This window comes from Saccopteryx bilineata, chromosome 2, assembly GCF_036850765.1.
Source record: "Saccopteryx bilineata isolate mSacBil1 chromosome 2, mSacBil1_pri_phased_curated, whole genome shotgun sequence".
Classification (NCBI taxonomy): domain Eukaryota; kingdom Metazoa; phylum Chordata; class Mammalia; order Chiroptera; family Emballonuridae; genus Saccopteryx; species Saccopteryx bilineata.
The window spans coordinates 291,245,469-291,258,700 of record NC_089491.1 but is presented as its reverse complement, the minus strand read 5'-3'; the positions used below and the strand labels follow the sequence as shown (position 1 = coordinate 291,258,700).

General features: G+C 41.2%; 1 non-coding gene across 1 annotated transcript; it reads left to right on the top strand.

Annotated features, from left to right (window-relative positions):
• Positions 1-234: 234 nt before the first annotated feature.
• LOC136327633 (U1 spliceosomal RNA) lies at positions 235-398 on the top strand. The gene has a single exon (XR_010729813.1). It is a non-coding gene; the product is annotated as a U1 spliceosomal RNA (small nuclear RNA).
• Positions 399-13,232: the final 12,834 nt, after the last annotated feature.

The window sequence follows — 13,232 nt, the reverse complement described above, 5'->3', positions numbered from 1 at the left end:
GCAGCATACCAATTGAAAATCACTGTTATAGACTGTAGTAATTACATAGCACAGTACTGTCATATGAAAAATAGCACCAAAGTAGACACAAGTGAACATAGGACCTCGTCATATGATAGAAGAAATGTTACAAACTTGATAAATTTGAAAGCTACTGACTTTCTGTACCAAAAAAATTAAATTGGATTCTTATCTCATGCTTTATGCCAACAGTTCTCAAAATTTTTGGTTTTCATACTTACCTGGCAGGGGAGATACCATGATCACGAAGGTGGTTTTCCCAGGGCGAGGTTTATCCATTGTACTCCGGATGTGCTGACCCCTGCGATTTCCACAAATGTGGGAAACTCGACTGCATAATTTGTGGTAGTGGGGGACTGTGTTCGCGCTCTCCCCTGGTAAAAAAAATAAAAAATAAAGAAAAAGAAAAGAAAAAAAAAGTTTTTGGTTTTCAGAAGTCCTTTATACTCTTAAAAGTTATTGAAGATCTCACAGTTCTTGTTTATGTGGCTTACAGCTATTGATATTTAACAGATTTTATGGTGTGAATGTTTGTGTTCCCACAAAATGCCAATGTGGAAATACTACCCTCTAAATCAGGGGTAGTCAACCTTTTTATACCTACCACCCACTTTTGTATCTCTGTTAGTAGTAAAATTTTCTAACTGCCCACCGGTTCCACAGTAATGGTGATTTATAAAGTAGAGAAGTAACTTTACTTTATAAAATTTATAAAGCAGAGTTAAAGCATATAATAATAATTATTATACTTACCAAGTACTTTATGTCGAATTTTCGCTAAGTTTGGCAGAATAATTCTTTATAAAACAACTTACTATAGTTAAATCTATCTTTTTATTTATACTTTGGTTGCTCCGCTACCACCCACCACACAAGCTGGAACGCCCACTAGTGGGCGGTAGGTACCAGGTTGACTACCACTGCTCTAAATGATGGCAGGGCCTTTCGGGAGGTAATTAGATTATGAGGGTGGAGCCCTCATGAATGGGATTAGTGTTCTCATCAGAGACCCCACAGCCTCCAGAACTGTGACCCACAAATTTCTGCTCTTGATAAGTTACCCAGCCGTAATGACATCATCCCGTATCATGTAACCTCTGGAAAATTCCACCACTCATAAGAGAATGAGAGTGAAAAAAAGCAAATGACGTTTTAGCATTGTTATAAAAAGAACTCTGGCCTTGCAAAGCTCCTGAAAGAGTCTCGGGGCTCCCAGTTATTGCCATGCTACAGTTTGAGAACCACAGCTATAAATGAAACTCTGGCTAAATTAAAGATCTAAATCTGGAACAAAATAAAAACTTTATAACTATTAGAAGAAATTATAGGTGGACACTTTTATAATCACAGGGGAAGGAAGGATTATTTAAATGTGACATCAAAAGCACAAATTATAAAGGAAAAGCCTAATAAATTTGAACACTGTAAGTTTCTTCATTGGTAAAATCTCCTTTAAGCAATATTTAAAGGAAAGTCACAGAGTGGGAGAAGATAATTGCAACATATATATGAAACAAAGGATTAATACTCAGACAATATAAATTACTTTTATAAGTAAGGCAAAGACAAATAACATATAGAAAAATAGGTTTGAAAAATACTCTCAACCTCCTTAGTAATCAGAGAAATGTAAATTAAAGCATCCAACAGATTGGGGAAAATTTCTAAATCTGACATTATCAAGTATAGGCTATCAGTTATATGGAAAGAAGAGATTTTACCTATGCTGGTGGAAGTACAGATTCCTACTTAAAATATAGGTTTGGTCCTGGTCAGTGGTTCAATGGATAGAGTGTCAGCCCAGCGTATAGACATCCCAGGTTCACTTCCTGGTCAGGACACACAGGAGAAGTAACCACCTGCTCCTTTCCCTCTCCCTCTCCTCCTTCTCTCTCTCTTCCCCTCCAGTAGCCAGTGGCTCAATCTGTTTGAGCATGGCCCAGGGCACTGAGGATAGCTCTGTGTAGCACATCAGCCTCAGGCGCTAAAAATAGCTCCGTACGCAAGTATTGGCCCAAGATGGGGTTGCTGGGTGGATCCTGGTCGGTGTGCATGTGAGACTCTGCCTCATTATCTCCCCTCCTCTCACCTAAAATGAAACGAAAAAAGAACAGCTTAGAAATACCATGTTCAGTTGAAAATATACACATTTCATGATTCAGAAATGCCACCTCTATATACATAATTCAGAAGAGATGTTGAAAAATGCATAAGAAAACATCCATTCATTTATGTATTGAATAAATATTTATCAACTTCCTATCTGAACCAACCATCATAGCATCGCAGTAGGACTATGGAAATAAAGGTGAACAAGACTGCTCTCATGAAACAAAGACAGAGTTAGAGTGTATACACACACACACACACACACACACACACACACACACATCAGTTCAGAATCTTTTTTTTTTTTTTTTTTTTTTTTTCTGAAGCTGGAAACAGGGAGAGACAGTCAGACAGACTCCCGCATGCGCCCGACCGGGATCCACCCGGCACGCCCACCAGGGGCGAAGCTCTGCCCACCAGGGGGCGATGCTCTGCCCATCCTGGGCGTCGCCATGTTGCGACCAGAGCCACTCTAGCGCCTGAGGCAGAGGCCACAGAGCCATCCCCAGCGCCCGGGCCATCTCTGCTCCAATGGAGCCTTGGCTGCAGGAGGGGAAGAGAGAGACAGAGAGGAAAGCGCGGCGGAGGGGTGGAGAAGCAAATGGGCGCTTCTCCTGTGTGCCCTGGCCGGGAATCGAACCCGGGTCCTCCGCACGCTAGGCCGACGCTCTACCGCTGAGCCAACCGGCCAGGGCCAGTTCAGAATCTTGAAGCAAAGTTTAGCAAGGTAAAGAGGTGGGGGGCAGGTACTATTTCAGCCAGGATGGACAGAAAGGCCTTCCTGCGAAGGCAAATTTAAGAATTCAGAGAAATGAGGAAGCAAGCAAGATGCATATTAAGTTCTGAGGAAAATGCATTTCAGGCAAGAGAGTACGGCAAATGCAAATACTCTCAGGCAGAAATGAGCTTGAAATGTTGGAGGAAACACAGGAAGCCCATGATATAAAGTGGCGTTAGTGAGTGGGGTAGTGTAGGAAGCTACCTGTAGCAGGGAAAGGATGTTGGTGGCTTGGACTTGTTTGAGAGTGTTGAGAGTGGCTGAATTTAGGATACAGAACAGACAACTTGGTCTGAGGTATGAGGGAAAAGGTTCAGGGCTGATTCTGAGGTTTTGGACCAAGCACCTGCGCCTCGTAACGTCCTTCACTGAGATAGGAGACAACTTCAGGAGTAGCAGATAGTACAAAAGATAGGAAAGGATAATTACAATATGGTTTGTATTAATAAAACCCTGGAAATACTCCAACATGAATAAATAAACACGGAACAGCCAAACTATGGTATATTCATTCAGTGAAATACAGTACAGAAGTTAAAAGAACTGACTCTGCAACAACATAATGATAAGGCTTAAAAACATCCTGTAATATTGAATTACAGTATATTATTCAGTATGATATTTGTAAATACTTTTCTAAAACAAATACCAGAGTTTTTGGTCAACACACGACATAATGTACAGAAAGATGTGTTATAGAATTGGCCACTTGAAAGCTGTATAATTATGTTAACCAGTGTCACTCTAACAAACTCAATTAAAAAATATGTTTATGCCCTGGCTGGATAGCTTTGTTGGTTAGAACATTGTCAGGAAGCACAGAGGTTGCTGGTTCGATCCCTGGTCAGGGAGCATACAGGAGCAGCTCAATGTTCCTCTCTCTCTCTCTCTCTCTCTCTCTCTCTCTCTCTCTCTCTCTCTCTCTCTCTCTCTCTCTCTCTCTCCCCTTCACTCTCTCACTGAAATCAATAAATTTTAAAAATATTTAAAATAATGTTTATGCCCTTAACTCAGTTTCATAGTATAGCAAATAATGTTCTAAGGAGTTTCTCTAAAGCTTGTGTAATTGTTGTGTGAGTGTGAGATTAAAACAAATGCTCAAAATATCCATGTATACAGATGAAGCTGCTTATCCATCCATCTTCCCTTGGCGAGAGGGTTTGAGCTCACACAGAAAGCCTCTTTTATGTCTCACTTGCGCTAAGCAGCATAAGGAAACCATTGAGTAGGAACTAGGTCAGTGCCTCCCCCTGCTTATCACAGCCATCAAAGCAAATTTCTTGGGCTCAGAAGTTTCATGTCTTTTAAGTAGATTCTCTTCTCTTTCTTTATCCTCTTTTCTTCTACATAAACAAGAGGGCATTTGCTAATCATTCACTGTCAAGCAAGTTTATCCACCATAGTGTGTGTGTGTGTGTGTTTGTGTGTGCATGATATTTCTCAACTTACTATTTTTTTTGGCTTGCATATCTAATATTTACTGGACAAATGCTTCATATGCAAACTAGGCAAAAACACATCCAGGCTGAGTATAAAATTTTAGAATCAAAAGTAAGAACTTTGGAGAGAAAATAAACATGAAAAAGAAGAGAAAATGTGCAAATAGACTCCCCAGTCCTCCTGCTGCTTGATCTCGGTCAGAGTGAAATCAGGATTTGGTGGTGAAGACCACATCCTGTTACCATGGAAATGATTGTACTGTCACAAATTTAGTACTATGACTTCATGGTGGAGAGGAACAGATGGTCTGGAAGAGGATAAAGGCCCAGGGTTAGCAAAATTGTTTGGAGAATGAGCCATCCTTAGATTCTTTTTGGAAGTAGATAGAAATGTAAATAATAAGCAAAAACCACCTCATTGCAGCTTTAGAAAGCCCACGGAGCAAGAAGGGCCTCCACCAGGGTAAAGCTACAAAGCTCTTTTTCCAATGAGAGGAAAACGAGTATTTTATTGTAGGGTGAAACTCAGGTAAGAATATGATGCAGCTCACAATAAGCCCATATTCCAAAGCTGCCTCTTTGTGCTTCCCCAGCCTTGCCCTTGACCACTATTGAAGTGAATGATATCTAATACTCTTAGGGCCAGCAGTGAGGCCCACACATGCCACATTTTGTAAAACGTTGTGAAATATCCCATTTTTAAGGTATTTTGGGCTTCAATGTTGACTTGATTTCAGCATTCTGGGTCATACATTTCCAAACAGCTTCAAGAACACAGGCCTGGATAGTTGGGGGGGGGCCTGCTGTAGGGGTGTATGTAGCCAGCTCATCTTGCCCCTGAGTGGCCACAGACCAGACCCAATTTTCCAGCCATGCTAGTGGTCTGGAAACCACCCTCCACTGATAGGACAATAAAACCAAGTATCCCAGCAACTCAAAAATTGACCAAAAGCACTAACTTCTAGCCTGGTAGCTTACAGAGGTCTCCAAACTGTTTACACAGGGGGCCAGTTCACTGTCCCTCAGACCGTTGGAGGGCTGCCAAATACAGTGGTCCTCTCACTGACCACCAATGAAAGAGGTGCCCCTTCCAGAAGTGCAGTAGGACATTGCTCTATAAAAGGGCAATGAAATTTCCCAAGCTCACAAATGCCATAAAACCACTCATCCTTAAAGACATACTTTTTATTTGGAGTAGAGGCAATGAGAAATTTTCCAATGCTATCACCCTCTGGAGGTGATTATCAAGTAATTAACCAACAGAAACTAACATCTGCTAGTAACTATTATGTACCAGCCTAAAAATTTTTTTGAACCAACAAGATTTAAAGATGTGTTGCAAATATAGTACAGAGAGTTCACAGACACCCTTCATCTGGCTTCCCCTAACGTGTTACCTAGTTACCATGTCACCTAACCACAGGACCATGATTGACACTGAAATTAACATCGGTACATTACCATTAACTAAACTGAAGACTTCGTTCTGATTTTATTGTTTTTTCCATTAATCTCTTGTATGGGTTCCAAGATCCAATCCATGTAACATTTTGTCATTACGTCTAAGTCCCCTTCAATCTATGACACTTAGTCATCCCTTGTTTCTCATGACTTTGGCCATTTTGAAGAGTACTTGTCAGATATTTTGTAGAATATTCCTGATGGGGTTTTTTTTCTGATATTTTCTCATGAATAGGCTTAACTTATTTATTTTTGGAAATGATATCACAGAGGTGAAGTACCTGTCTTATCACACCGTATCAGAGGTACATGATACAACATTACTTATTACTGATGTTGTTAAATTTGATCGCCTGTATCAATTCGTGACTGCCAGTTTTCTCTACTGGAAAGACACTATTTTTCCCTTTTGTATACTCTTTTAGGAGAATTTAGTAAGTCCAAACCATGCTCAAGAAGAAGGGAATTATACTGGACCCCCTGGAAGGCTATTTAACAAAGAATTTGTGAACATGTGTTTAAATCACGACAGTAATTGATATTTTTTGGTGAGATACTTTAAGATTCTGTTTCTCCTTAGTTTCACTTACTAATTTTAGGGGATGCTGCTTACAGTAATTTACATCACCACGCACTGATGGTGATTTTCAATTTCCCCAATTCCTCTTGTACTTATTTGTAATTCTTCTGTAAAGAGGATTTGGTACCCTTCCTTCCAATTTACTTATTTATGTCAGACGTCAGTATTAACTCATGAATATCTATTTTATTCTTTGAATTATAATTCAATACTCTGAAAGTCCTTTTTTTAAAAAAGAACTTTACAATTTCTATACTATCGTACTTAATTATCTCACTGAGTTAGTTAATAGAAAAAAATAATAGAATGTTAGTAACTGTATGGCTGTCACTTTAAACTGTACCTTATGGATAAGGACTGGGCTAACCAAAGGAGGCCAAGAATTAACCCTTCAGGGGAAGCTTTGAGGAATGAACACTAATCACCTGGGATAAACATTCTTTGTATTCAAAGGGATCTACCAAGTTTCTTAAGAATTTCCCCCATTCTCCCCTGCCACCCTGTTTAACATGCGTATCTTTTGTGTGTGTAGGTAGGGTGAAGGAGTGGTTACTCATGGGAGCATCTAGGAAACTTAGGCAAATTAAGACAATATTGGCTTCTTAATCGACCTATGACTCTGTTTCCTATATCTTATAACATGGATGCCCAATTAGGATCTTGGTATTTAGTAAAATCCCATTTATAATTCTCTAAAACAATAACAACAATCCACCAATTATCATCTACTCCCTAATGATCTCTTATATAAACATAGATTTCCATCTAAGAAATTTGGTATATAATTCACCTTTCTGCCTTGGTTTCCCTGAATTGTATTGTTTCAATAGTATCCAGATCTCGTAACAAAAATTTCCAGGTAAACTCCCTGAGCTAGATCCTACCTTCTATGCATGCCCACACACACACACACCTCTGACACAAATATATCAAGCCCCAATTTATGTTCAGGAAACTTATATTTTGTCCAAACTTGCCTTTTTTCTTAGTGGAGCTTTTAGGAAGAGGTGTGAGCAAGCTTCATCTTCCCCACTCTGAATCCATCCCCTAACTGATCAATTAAATCTGATCTGGGTCCTTCTCCTGTGACAAGTGCTTCCTTCCTTTCCTATTTGTGTCCTGGATTTGTTGGCGAGCACAATGGGAAGTGAAGAGAGAACAATGTCAGAATCAACCACCATGGCGGTTCCTTAGTCATCTCACTGTGAAATTGCCTTCTTTTAGGTAATGTTTAATTTGAATCCATACTGTAGCTCTTGCCTTTTTCCAGAGTGGCCGAGAGAGCTAAAGACCCATCATTTTTAATAATACAAAGTTTGATTACTTCCAAGTACTCTTCCAGTGCAATTTCTATGAGGAAATGAACCCTTATTACACATTAATGACACTTTCTCTACTGTGATGAATTTGCTCCAATCATCTGGGTAACGACCTCGGCTATTTTTTAGGAAGAGTTTAAAGCATTTTCACAAAAACTGGCCTGTGCTTACCTTCTGTCAGAATGTCTTCCCAGAAAGAGACCTGCTTGGGGACCAGGGCATCCTAGAAGTAGGAGGAAGTCCAAAGACCAGCTGTGCCAGCGAACATTTCAAGTCTCAGCGCTGAAGGGTAAGGGAGGCCCCAGCAGAGCAGGTGCAGGTGATCACAGGCTCTGAGTACCACCTTCTCGACCCCATATATCAAGTCCAACCGGTGGGACTCTGCTTGGCGGTCCCTTCCAGGTAGGTTGGTTGGCTCGACCTTCAGCTGGAAATGTCACTGGGCTGCAAAGTGGGCTGGCACAGCAGTCTTTCTGTCCTCATCTGGGCTAGTTATCACAGTTGAGAGTCAGGAGACTCTCACTGACTCCATAGTCTTGCAACTGAGGGAGGAAGATGTGTGCATGCATCCAACAGCCTTCCTTTAGAAAGGCAGCACCGGGCATTGCAACAGGAAAGGGCCCTGGACTCCGACACCCCTGGTTCAAATCCTAGCTGTCGTGTATATAGTGGCTGAATGACCTTGGGCCAATCTTTTGACTCTATGACCCTTTTCTCATTTGGAAAATGATGACTAATCCCCATCAGCCTTCAATCCCCTTCCACACACCTGGGTTTAGAATAAAAAATTGAATAAATATCTGACTCGTAAGCTTGCCTGACATTTCCTTTCTTTCCTTCTCTTAAAAATACATTTCTATGCTGTGTGGAGAGTAAGAAGAGCTTCCATTCAGAGGGATGACAGGAGAAAAATCTGTGACCTTTACACAAGTTGGTGACACGTACACAAGGAAACAACATTAATCAAAGCAGCCATGAAGCTGAGTCATATTATGCACTCAGGATGAGTAGGGGAAGCTCTATAGTCTCCCTAAGAAAATGTTTCCTCTTCCCCACAATTCCGAGGTCAGGGCCAGTTGCATTTGTGTGTGTCATGGTCCCAGTCACCCAAGGGACTTGCCTTCCTCTCACCAGATGCTAAAATGTCCTCCAGACAGAGGAAATAAACAGTAGAGCCAGCTCCTTTTGGTTCTCCTAAATGACCACTTATTCATCCTTCCCTCTCCCAGGCCATTGTTGAATAGCTGTTATGTGTCAAATGGCCTCAGTGGGGACAGCGCTCTCTGTCCCCCAAACAGGAGCCCTGTCTATGTACCCCTTAAAGAAGGACCACCGGAGATGAGAGGAAGTGTGAGAGGGGGTGTGTGCAAGATGAACACAAACATCAAGAGCCTCTGTACAGCAGGTGTCCCGCTCACCAGGGACCCCAACCAGAGCACTGAAAGGGTGTCCTGTCTTTACTGTGATCTTAGAACCAAAACTTGGCTCTCGCTTTGCCCCAGTGCCTTTGTCTATGATGAGCAATAAGAATTCAGCCAGATCTTTAAGTGCAAGAATGACTTCACTAGAATAAGAAAGCATTAAGCCAAGATTATTTCTAAAATGTCAACTTCCACCTATCCAGGATAGAGACAGAATCCACTTTGGCCTCAGCTCCACTGCCTGGTCACAGGGGTTCTATCTCTCAGGGACTAGTGGCCGAGAAAGAACAAAGAATGTCACCGTCGACCTGTGGTGGCGCAGTGGATAAAGCATCGACCTGGAATGCTGAGGTCACCGGTTCAAAACCCTGGGCTTGCCTGGACAAGGCACATATGGGAGTTGATGCTTCCTGCTCCTCCCTCCACCTTTCTCTCTCTCTCTCTCTCTCTCTCTCTCTCTCTCTCTCTCTCTCTCACTATCTCTCCTCTCTAAAAATTAATAAAAGGAAAATTAAAAAAAAATGCCTGACCAGACGGTGGCACAGTGGATAGAGCATCGAACTGGGATGCTGAAGGACCCAGGTTTGAGACCTCGAGGTTGCCAGCTTGAGCATGGGCTCATCTGGTTTGAGCAAAAGCTCACCAGCTTGGACCCAAGGTCGCTGGCTCAAGCAAGGAGTTACTCGGTTTGCTGAAGGCCTGCAGTCAAGGCACATATGAGAAAGCAATCAATGAACAACTAAGGTGTCTCAATGCGCAACGAAAAACTAATGATTGATGCTTCTCATCTCTCCATTCCTGTCTGTCTGTCCCTGTCTATCCTTCTCTCTGACTCTCTCTGTCTCTGTAAAAAAAAAAATAAATAAAATAAATAAAAATTAAAAAAAAAAAAAAAAAAGAACATCACCGTCTTATCCTGAAAAAGGGAAGTAGCTTTAGGACCAGGCCCTATGGCTTTTGTGTTCAGATTTAAAATAACGTACCTATCATTCTCAACAGTCTGAGTTCCTCAATTCTCCATCATTCCTGAGCCAGCAGCCTGGAGACAAACACTGGGACTTGAAGTGAAGTTTCTGATCCAGCCCTTACTAGCTGCAACCTTGAGAAAGTCGCTTAAACTTCCTGATCTTACCTCAAGAAAAATCCATAATAGGGCCTGCAAATGCTTTACTCACAGAATCATTTATTGTAAAGATCAAATAGAATAGCATATGTGAGAGCACAGTGGGCTTTAGATGGCTCTACTCATGTAAATAATTATTGGATCATGTTCTTAAGAATAACAACAACAACAATTTATTATTAATTCAACTCTGCTCCGCTGTTCTCTTGTAGAACCCTAGGGCTCTCTGCATCTCTCTCTCTCCCTCTCTCTCTCTCCCTCTCTCTCTCTCTCTCTTTCTAGTCCTCATCTATCATTCTGCTTGATTCTTCCTTCCCACAATCTCCCTTTCCCTACCTGTGAAATACACACAACCTATAATTCTTTCAGCCATTATGCACATTCCTGTCACTCAATGTCTTCATCATTGCATATTTACATTTCCAAAGTATCTGCATTTATATATAATTTGCTCTGCCTGCACAAAAAGTAGGTACAGCTAGATACAGCATTTAAGAGGGCGTGTCAGATTTCAACTCAGGAAACAGAAACAACTCTACGTATTTCCAGCAGAAAGGGATTAATTACAAAGAATTAAATGCTTGCAAAGTTCATTGGAAGAGCTAAAGCAACTGAAGTTTAGGGCCATCCCTAGACTCTAGATGTCAAGGGCACATCACAACAGCTGTAGTCCAGTGTTCAGTGGTCATACTGCCTCTCAATGTCCGTGACTCTGGTGTCTAAAATTTGGGGACTACTGGGATGCGGGTTTTTGCTTCAAACTCAGGTCAGTAGTGTTGCTTAGCAGCAAAATCAATGGTAAGATGACCTTCACTTCATTTCTGCCTTCCAAGTCTCACACAAGGGCATTGTCCTGGTAGAATTGAACTAGTACCCAAACATCTAGTTGCAAGGGAATCTGATATATGTGATATCTAACTTTCTCAGCCCTACTGTGCAGGAACATACACAGAAAGCTTTTGGAATGGATGCCTACTCTCTGCTGATAATAACCTGCTCAAGAGAGTGACTTCACTCCTTACAGAGTGAACAACACAGACATGTCTAAAAGAGAGCCGAAGGGGAGAGGGAAAGAAAAGGTGCACAGATCATACAGTTACAGGCTTTATAATAGCTGTTAGGATTTATTTGGGGCAGTCTTTTTCTTAGTTTTTAAGACATCTAACTTAGAATAGGAGTAAAAATTTATGCATAGTAAGTGGAGCTAGTCATAAAAACCATTCTACATTTATTAAAGCAGCAGATTTTAAACCCTTGCTATATGCCAGACTGTGGTAGACACTGGAGATGTATAACAATGAGTAAGATAGAAGCTGTTCTTGCTTTCATGGAGGTTTTGGGAGAGCAGGAGAGTAGAAGTGTCTGGCTGACGTCCCAGGTTCAAAGCCTGCTTCCACCACTTATTAGTTGTGTGGCTTGAACAAGTTATATAACTTCTCCAGGTCTCAGTTTTCTCAGCTGTAAGACAGATAGAATGAAAGGACCCACTTAATTGAGATATAGTGGAAATTAAGTGGGGTAATGGATGCAGAGTGCTAAGCACACTGCCTGGTACATGGTAGGGTCTGAGTAAGTGTTGTTAAAAGGTAGAAGCAAATCAAAAGCAATGACAATACAGGACACTGTGATGATGATGTCTTATGAGAAAAATGGCATGTGTGAGGAGGGGCATTAGCTCAGGCCCTGGGGACTCACAGAAGGCTCTGAAGTAAATTAAGTTGGCATTTGTTGGCTAAGAGAGAGCATGCCCCAACCGATGACAAAACCAAGCTCAGTGTGGCTAGAGTAAAGGAAGTAGGGGGGCTAGGAGGCACTTAGGAACCAGATCATGAAGGGACTTGTAAGACGTTTAAGAATTTGAATTTTATTCTGAGGGCACTGGCAAGCCATTGAAGGAACCAAAGCCAGAGTGATCCGATCTGATTTATATTCTAGAAAAAAGTCCCTTTGGCTGGAATACGGAAAATTCTTCAATAATTAAAGAGGGAGATAAAGGTGGCCTGAACTTGGGGAAGTGGCAGAAAGAGAAAGAAAAACAGAATAATTCTGGAGATATTTGGAAGTAGGTAATTGGCTGGAAAGTAAAGTATGCCTTTTATATATATTATACTACCCATCCTTCTTCTTTTGTCTTACTTTTTTATTTATTTATTTTAATTAGGAAATAACTATCTTTTAACAAATTTATCTTCTTAGGTAACAAATCAGTGCTATAGAAATGGCCTCCGGAAGCATATGTCCCATGTTAATTATTTAACATAATGGAGATATTAATATTGCAAATTTAGGGCCATGTGGGAAAAAAAAAAGATGGAGCAGTGACTATATTTGCAGTTGGCATTTGTTTGCTGGCTCTCAAATTCTGTAGTATAGTTTAGCAATCACTATCCCTTATTAGAATAAGCTTGTGATCTGAGCTACTTCTCTAAAAGCCATCTTAAGAGTAATGAAAGACATCATGTCACACCATCCTCACCATTCCTCTTCTAGTTCTTGGACCTATTTTTTATGATTTTACTTTTGGGGCATGTTTGGGGTATTAGAACCCCTTACAACCCCAATTGAAGAGGGGCAGAGGCAGACCTTTTTTGGGTCCCTGATGTGTGAACCAAGCTAGTCACCTGACTCAAGTTGAGCTAACAGACTACTTCCTCTACAGACTGTACCCAGACACAGAACCTGAGGTCAGTGAATGCGAGAACAGGAGGCCATGTTTAGTCTGTGGCTTAATTTGGGTCATGAAAATCCAAGTCATTCCTATGGAGCAGCAGGTACCAAGAACCTTCCAGAGAAGCTTGTATACAGAGAAAAGGATGATGCTGAGAAACAGCACAGACAGCAAACCATGTGGAGGGAAATGAAAGAGAGAGGGAGAAGGTAGGGGAGAAGGAGAGTGAGACAGACGGATCAGGGATGGGCACAGGATCAGTGTAGGACTAAGTAAAAGTCCTGGAGACTTTTACTGGCATTCTTGGAAAGAT